Source organism: Nannospalax galili, unplaced genomic scaffold, assembly GCF_000622305.1.
Source record: "Nannospalax galili isolate Female #2095 unplaced genomic scaffold, S.galili_v1.0 scaffold161, whole genome shotgun sequence".
Taxonomy (NCBI): domain Eukaryota; kingdom Metazoa; phylum Chordata; class Mammalia; order Rodentia; family Spalacidae; genus Nannospalax; species Nannospalax galili.
Genome location: NW_008348586.1, coordinates 1,499,731 through 1,508,407, shown reverse-complemented (window position 1 = coordinate 1,508,407; position 8,677 = coordinate 1,499,731).

Genomic DNA, 8,677 nt, shown 5'->3' with positions numbered 1-8,677 from the left:
AGTACTCTAAACCACTGAACCATGTCTTCAGCGCAGGTTTTGTTTTTGAGCCAAGGTCTCAAGTAGTCTAAGATGGCCTCAAAATCAAGGATAATCTTGAACTTCTGACCCTCCTGCCTCCACTTCCTGAGTGCCAGGACTAACAGATGTGCGCTTTTAGTGCTAGGGATTGAACCCAGGGACTTCATGCATCCTAGACAAGTCCTCTAACCAACTAAGCTACAGCCCTTGATTTCTTAATTTGGATGGTAGGGCAGAACCAAAACTGTTCCATAAATGATGTCCCCTGTGCCCGAGGTCTGGAGAGCCCCGGTGAGCACACATGCACACATACTCATCATACACATGTACCTGCATTCTCATCACCAGCCTGTTTGAGTGGTCTTAGTCTGTTCCTGCTGATTTATATATATATAAATCTTAGACTGAAATACTAATAAATAACTGAAATTTATTCCTTACACTTTTGGAGGCTAGCAAAGTCCAATATCAAGTCATTAGCAGATTTGGGGGTTGGTGACTTGAAAGAGCTCCCTCTCTGCTTCATAGATGGTACATCTTACTGTGTTTTATGTGTGTGGGAGGGGGAGGGGGTGATGGACACAAATAGGTTCCCTCAAGCCCTTTTTTTAAACTTTCTAAAAAAATTTATTTATTATTTTTATTTTATGTGTATGCATATATTGCCTGCATGTAAGTAAGTGTACCCCTGTCGTGCAATGCCGGCAGAGGTCAGAAGAGGCTGTCGGATCCCCTGGGACTGGAGTTACAGACAGTTGTTAGTTGTCATGTGGATGCTGGGATTTGAACCCGGGTCTTCTGCAAGAACAACCAGTGTTCTTACCCACTGAGCTATCTCTCCAGTCCTCAAGTCCTTTTATAAGGGTATTAATTCTAATACCCTTAGAATTAATTATTAATTATTAATGAATGCAAGCTTTCAAGACCTAGTCATCTCTTACAGGCATCTTTTAGTACTATCTCAGTGAAGGTTAAATTTCAACATGAATTTTGGAGGACACAAACATTCAAACCATAGCAGCTTCCTAAACTAGAAGCAAGATGAGAATCTCAGGGTCCATATGCCAAGTGAGTCACAGGAAGAAAAAATAAATACAGTGTAGATTTGGAGGCTGGAGAGTGAGAACATGCTTTCCTGTGGCTGAGGGCAGAGGTTAGGGGTGAGGCATAGGTAACTAAAGCAAATGAGAGTAGCCTTGCCATTGGACAGCTGGGAAGGAACTCCTTTCTACTGAGCTGTCAGGATGGATATAATCTACAGAGGAGAGAGAAGATGCTGACAGGGGTCAGATGGGGAGAGTTCAGAGAGGGAGTCCAGTTACCCAAGACTACTTTAGTTCTACAGCTGGACTGGAGTTCCCAGGATGCCATCTGGGAGTGCCTGGGATGTGTGGGGGCAGCTGGAAGGATGGTTATGATCTATCTCGCACCTGCCCTGCCCCAAACTTATGATGTAACAGTATAAAAATGTGATAGAGCACAGGGTGCTTTTAGAGTGTTGCTCTGGGGGCAGACTGGTCCAGCTTTCAGTGATATGGCTGGAATAAAGCAGCTGTTGTCTGTTTTGTGTTCAGAACAAACTTCCTCCCCTTCAGTAAGCAGTTGCAGCCAGGGTCTACTACCTCAATGTCCAGTCCTTCAGTCAAGCGCTGAAGACAAGCTACGTTCTACAAAGGAAAATAAATAACTTAGACTGTACCTGTCAGCTATATAGACCTTAATTAGAGATCAGGCAAGGCATAGAAAATACCCTGCCCATGACTGGCATAGAGACCTTCTTGTGAGAAAGGGGGCAATCGGCCACTGGAAAATCTTTACCCTCAGTCCTCTAACTTCTATTCCTCCTTCCTTTCTACTACACATCTTGAATATACCCCCAAAAGTCTATGTATTAAAGGAGCTATGGAACCCAGTGGGATCGGGGGCATGACTCCAAAAGTAATTACTTTTCCTTTTGCCTTCCTTCCTTCTCTTCCTTCCTCCTCCCCTCCTTCTCTCTCTTTCTTTGTTCCTTTCTTTCTTCTCTCTTCAGTGCTGGGAATCGAACCCAGGGCCTTCCACATGCTGGGCAAGCATTCTACCTCCAACTCTCATTTCTCTTTCTTGTTTCCTGACTATGAAGTGTGAGTGACTGTGCTTTGCCGTATATACTCCTGCCATGATTTTCTGTCTTGCCACAGGCCCAAAATAAAAGAGCTAATTGTCATGGATGGGACAGTCCAAAACTATAAGCCCAAACAAACTTCTTCCCTTCATATGTTGATGATTCCAGGTGTTTTGGTCCTTCTGACTTCCTACCTGAGAGTGTGCCTTCCATTTATGTCTGCCTCCAAGTGCTCTTCACTCTGGCCCTCTTCCCACCTTGTGCTTTGGTCCTAGATGATCCATCATCCTAACTCTCCAGAGATCTTTGGTATGAACTAGCCCACAGAAACAGTGACTGCTGACATCTAAATGTTCTTAGATGTTCTGCTACCCAGACCTGAGGGTGAGCCTGGAGAGGTGGACTCTCATCCTCACTACGGTCAGTTTCCTTTCTGCTTCTTCATCTAAGCTCCCCTCCTGATCAGATCCTAGAGAGGAAATCTCAGCATCCACTTTCCTTACCTTTCCTTTTCTTTACCCCGAAATCTCACAAGGTCGTTTTCCAACCAGACTGTTCCTGAAAGCAGCAGCCATGCCTAACCCACTTAGTCCTGTACCCCAATACTCAAAGGTAAAATTTCCATAAATATTTCCTAAGAGAATCAGCCCTCAAACTTCTCCAGTCTATTTCCCTCTTTTCTCAGTATTCCATCCTGCCAAGCCCCTGGCAAACACACTTTTATTCCCAAGGCAGCTTTTGAGGAGCTGTTGAGAGGCATTAACCTCCTTCTGTCCCAGATGATGAGGGACAATGCATATGTGTCCAGGTCTGGGACCTTGAGCTGAGCACAAGGACCACCTGTCTTCCCTGAACCTGGGAGTGGAGAAGGGGGGTGGGGGTGACACAAGCAGATCAGATCATCTGGCCTCATTCATCCTTCCCACCAAGGCCTCCTCTCCTGTATTTATATACACTAAAGCCTCTGCCCGAATAAAACATCCATGTAAAATCCAATTTCCTCAGAATCTCTTTTAGAGCCTGGGCCTGAGATGGAGTAGGTAACCCCGGCGGTTACCGCCTGAACCACTCCTGCTGGCTGCAAAGGTGAGGCCCATTTTTCAATTATCTATCTGCTGTGACAGCAGCAGTCCAGTCATCGAGCCAAGGCTGGGGGAGGGGGAGTCCAAGCTGAGGAGGCGGGAGAAAGAGGGCAAGGGCATGGTGGGGGAGGAGAGAAAGAAACCTAGGCAGGCTCACCGGTAGAGACCTTTGGGGAGAGGCACCCAGTAGGTGCTCAAGAATTATTTGGAAAACGAATGCTCACCGGGGTGAATAGGGAGGGTGGGGGTGAAGTGCGGAGAGGGGGAGAGCTGGAGAGACAGGGAGTGGGTGGAGAAAGGAGAGAAAGGGAGGGAGGGAGGGGGAGAGGGGGAGGGGAAGCAAGCGTGGATGGAGCCAACAAGAGGCTCCTGTGTCAATCCGTGGAAACGGGAGGCAGAGTGATGCGGTCACAGCTCCTGCCATCAATATCCTCTAATATAAATGTCAGTGATGCTATTTTCCGCGCAGTCATTTCGCACACTGCTGATTACATTAACGTATAATGGAGGGGCGCCGGCTCCACTGCTTTCTCCCCTAACCCTCCCCCCGGTGATGTGTCAATAGCCGCCTCCATGAACAAGTCAATTTTCTGCAGGCTTGGCAGCGGAATAAATCTGCCCCGCTATGGGGAGAGCTGGAGATATTTATATACCCGGAGCCTGCCTTCTGTGTGCGCGCGTGCGTGTGCGCGGCGGGCGCGGGCCCGGACCCCAGCGACCCAGGTTGGGGCTGGGGGTGGGGAATCTGGGGCGCGCCGCCGAGCTGAATGATTTCCAGCCTCGACTCAATAAGAGGAGAATTTAGAGCGGTCCCTGAGCTGGGCTCCCAGAAACAGCCTTACACGTTTATTTTCCTTAGCTGAACAGGAAAGGGGAGAATTATATGTGGATTTATAGGACAGGCGCCGCTCAACCCAAATGCTCCCGCTCGGGGAGGCTGGGGGTGGGGGACGCGAGGAGAGTACCGGGAGGGAGGGAGGTGGCCGGCCCGGGCCGCTGGGACCCCGGCTCGCGCGCGGGCTTGCTAGGATGCACCCCCCCACCCCTTGCCGGTCGCTTTAATTACATTTGTTCCTGTCCTTCGTGAGGGCGAGACTTAGGCACAGCCCGCCTGGGGTGGAGGGGAGGAGGGGACGTAGGCCAGGACTGCCAGGAGATGGGAGGGAGGAAGGGAAAGAAGTGGCCACCGGGAATTGGGGACTGGGCGGGGGGGGGGGGGAACTGGTCAGGGGGGGGGGGGGGCCAGGCCCGCCGGGGGAGGGGGGGGAGGAAGGGAAAGAAGGGGCCAGCGGGAATTGGGGACGGGGGGGGGGGGGGGAACTGGTCAGGGGGGGGGGGGGGCCAGGCCCGCCGGGGGAGGGGGGGGAGGAAGGGAAAGAAGGGGCCAGCGGGAATTGGGGACGGGGGGGGGGGGGGGAATCGAGAAGGTTGGTGGGGGGCTGTCAGCTTCGGCTCAGAAGCGGATCAATAGTACGAGATCTAATGGGCTAACTGCCAAGCTGGCGCACCGAGGCGCTGCCCGCGGAGGCGGGAGGGGTAGACGAAGGACGCCAGGAAGGGAGGTGGGGGAGGAAGGCAGAAGAGTGGAGGAGATTGAGAGAGTAGGAGGGGGAGAGGAAAAAAGGGACGACAGAGGGAGAGTCAAAGGAAAGGACGGGACAGGACGGTCCTCTCGGGGAACATCTCTTCAGCATCCTTCGCCCCCTTGATGTCCGGAAGGAGGAACCTCATCCGTGAGCTCCGTGACCCCAAAGCCTCTCGCTTCTCCGACCTCAACTTTCCTGCCGAGCCGCCAGGGGGCGACGGGACCCTGTGCGCGCCAGGAGGATCTCCGCGCTTCCTCCTCGGGGCTCCAGTGACCTGTCTCCTTTGCCGCCTGGCCCCGGTGCGGTGTCCTCAGCCCTCTCCTGAAGGCCTTACCGCGTGGCCTGGGTGGGAGTAGGGCTGCGCCTCTGTCTACAAATAGAAGGAACCTTTGACTTTCGCTAGTATTGGGCAGGGCTCCCTGGGACCCTGGACCGGATTAGTGCCTAGAGGCTATGTCACGGAACCTGGGGCTAGCCAACGGTTCCTGAAAATACCAAGGTTCCTGCAGACTCGCCCTGGGTGTGGCAATGCGCCTTCACCTCCTGGTGGAGCTGTGTAGGAGAGTCTTGGGGATGTTCCCTAGAAAGGTCCTCGCAAGGCGCTAACCAGACCAGCCAAGGTTGCTAAGGATCAATGGCATAAAGCCTAGTTTTAGCTCTTTGGGTTCCTGGCAATTGTTTGACACCCTCCCGCAATCTCCTGGCCACTGATATATCCTTTTTTATTTATTCCCCAGATGGGAGTCTCCCTTCCTGAACTGAGAAAATACAGCCCAGTAAGGTGTGCTACCCAGGAGGGAGCCCAATGGTAGCAGTTCAATGATTACCAGCCTCAGTTCCTATCAGGATTGCTTGTGGGGCTCTTTAACATAGACATATTTACCCATATACCTTTATTGTAAGGCCTGTGTATGTACCAGCAGGGGTTTCTGGAAACATGCACTTTGTCAACCCTCCCCAATTCTTATACATTCCTACATGGGCATTGTCTAATGGCATTGCCATTACTGTTGCATTTGTTTGTGTTGAGTATGGTAGCTCGGCCCTGGGTATTTGCCCCTGTACGTATGTCCATATGCCATGATATGTAAATGTGGGGTGTCTGTCATTGGGTAGGTGTTGCTTTATGCATGTCTTTGTGCATCCTCTGTGCCTGGATGTCACTGGGTCTACATCATCCTGTGTGTCATTGGTGTTGTCAGTGTTTATTGAGAGCACCTATTGTGTGTGTGTGACATTGTACAGGCCTGCCCTGATGAGAGTAAGTGCAGTCCCGTGGTGTGTTTGTGTTACATTGAGCACATCTCTGAGGGCTCCATTGTGGAGCATAGCCATTGTCTCCACGTCATTGAGAATATGTGCTGGCAGGAGCTTGTGACACAAATGGAACGAAGCTGATGTGCCCCAGAAGCAAAGGCGGCAATGACCTTCTTTTTCCAATTATATCCTGGTCAGAGGTGAGCGACCTCTCCCCACTGAGGCCATGGCTGCTTGTCATGCAGAAGGGTGGAGATTAGAGGAATGTCACTGAGTCACGTGTGAAAACAATCAGCTATCAATGGCGCCAGATCAATGTCCTAGATTACAGATGAGCCCTGGGAAAATGGTCACTTTAGAGTTTTTTCCAAGGAGGGGAACATGCAGCCTCATACTAGTCACAACCACAAGAGACCCACATGTACTGACACTGCTTGGGGGCAAGTGGAAAACAGTTTGAGTGAGCTGGGTAAATGAATGGTTACCTGCTTTAAACTGGTGGACAACTATCGCTGTTAGTTGGTGGCTATGTTGCTTTGCTTAAAGATACAACTTTTATTCAGCAGTAGCAGGAAGGGAAAAGCTTGTGTTGAGTGCTTTCTATTTTAGGTCCAGAGAGTTAGGATTCTAAGTGGGTCACAGGAGACAGTTTGGGGATTTGGAGGAAACTCTCATGTCAGGAACAAGAGCAGAAGAGGGTTCGTGATGAGGGGCAGCAAAAGAATGTATGCTCGACTAGGGCCAGGGACAGGTGTGAGGCAAAGGGGATTTTGGCTTGCAGGACAACTTGAACTGATGAGGCTGCAGAGCAAGGGAGCTGAGCTTCTGAAGGGTAGGTCAGGCCCCAAACACGGATATGCTACAGGCTGGCAGGCCTGAATGAGACCTGAGCTAGGGGCCTTGAGGGTTCCTTGTGGATATTGACTAATCTTTGGAAGAACATGGAGGTGGGCATTTGGGGGCTCTAAGCCCAGCTGTGGGGCCAACACTGAGTCTAATACAGTCTAGAAAGACGAGTGAGATGATGAGAGGATTCTGGAAAGACCTGAGGACTACACCAGACCTGATTCTGATGTCACTGAACCTACTTCTGACCAGCAGTCAGTGCAGTTGAGTCTCACACCCATACCAACCAAGGCTGAGACAAGGGAAAGTATCCTGTCTCTGTGCCAGGGGATGTGGTAGGCTGTCCATGAGGCCTTGGGTTGTTTTAGAATCTTTTGTTATCATTTAGGCATGCATTTCTTTGCTTGGGCCTATGGGAATGCAATGATGGGCAAGAATGCCCATAGGGAGTACGCAGCCTCATGCACAGTAAAGAATCTGAAAGAGCTTAGACTTTAATATTCATTCTCTCTCTCTCTTTCTCTCTCTCTCTCTCTCTCTCTCTCTCTCTCTCTCTCTCTCTCTGCTTTGGAAAATGCAATGTTACATAAGGGCATACTGCCTGGATCTGAATCTCAGCTGTGACATTTACCAGCTTGAGATTATGCATTCCTAGGCCTCCTTCCTCCATTTTTATATAAGGGTCCCTACCTCTTAGAATTAGTGTGAACACTTAGTTAAAGTCCTTAGGGGACTTTAACAGTGCCTGGATGTGATAACCACAAGTTTGTCTCTTCTAGTCTCTCTTTTTATTTTCTACCACAATGCCTTTGAAAAGTTCCATCCTTTTGTCAGCAGTAAATAATTGAACAAGGACTTGTTCATAGCTGGGACAAGATGGGGTGAATAAAAGGCCCCTAGAGGCTGAAGTGTAGATAGAGGAGGCAGAAAGGAGCATGCTGAAGGATGGAGGAAGCTTTGTGGCAAGAGAGCCTCTTTCTAGGTGGGTTAAGGTGGTTGAGGCTGGAACAGTGAGGCAGAGCTCAGCATACAAATGTACTAACTCTACCCCTTTTCTCTGGTAGGGCACCCTCTGCTGGAGTCTCTGGCCTCTAGATGTCCTGGTGGGCTACTTGAGGAGATATGCCTGTCACCAGAGGATACAGACTTTTCCAAGCTTCCCTCAGCCGCCACTTGACCTACAGCAGCCACCTCTGCTGGCCTTAGCAGCACTAGACCTGGTTCTACCTCCACCTCCTTTCCTTTTGGTCATTCTGAAATGAGACAGGTCATAGCAGTCTTGTTCTACAACCTGGGAAATGGAAGGCTAGAGTGTCCCTGAATGAGACCTCCTTGTTTAACCAGGTTCCATAACACTGGGAGAGAACCGTGCAGACTGTTTAGCAAAATGGTGAAGTCACAGGCTCCAGAGAGAACTGAGTTTGCATTGGAAGCCTGGTTCTATCACTTAGTAGTCTTTTTTTTTTTTTTTTTTTTTTTAATTTGGTCTTTTTGAGACAGGGTCTCCCTGCAGTCCCAGATGGCCTGGAACTTACTATGTAGACCAGGCTGGCCTTGATCTCACAGAAATCTGCTTGCCTCTGCCTCCCTGGGTACGTCTTTTAACTTGTTTAGCCTCACTTTCCTCATCCGAAAAATGGAAAGAACACCACTGTCTACTTTATGGGGTTGTTGTGAAGATGAATTAAGGCACTGTACCTTAAAAAGTGTTTAGTACAGATCACTAAATAAGTGATCAACCAGTTCTCTAAGAATTTGCCCAAAGAGGAACTTCCTGCTGG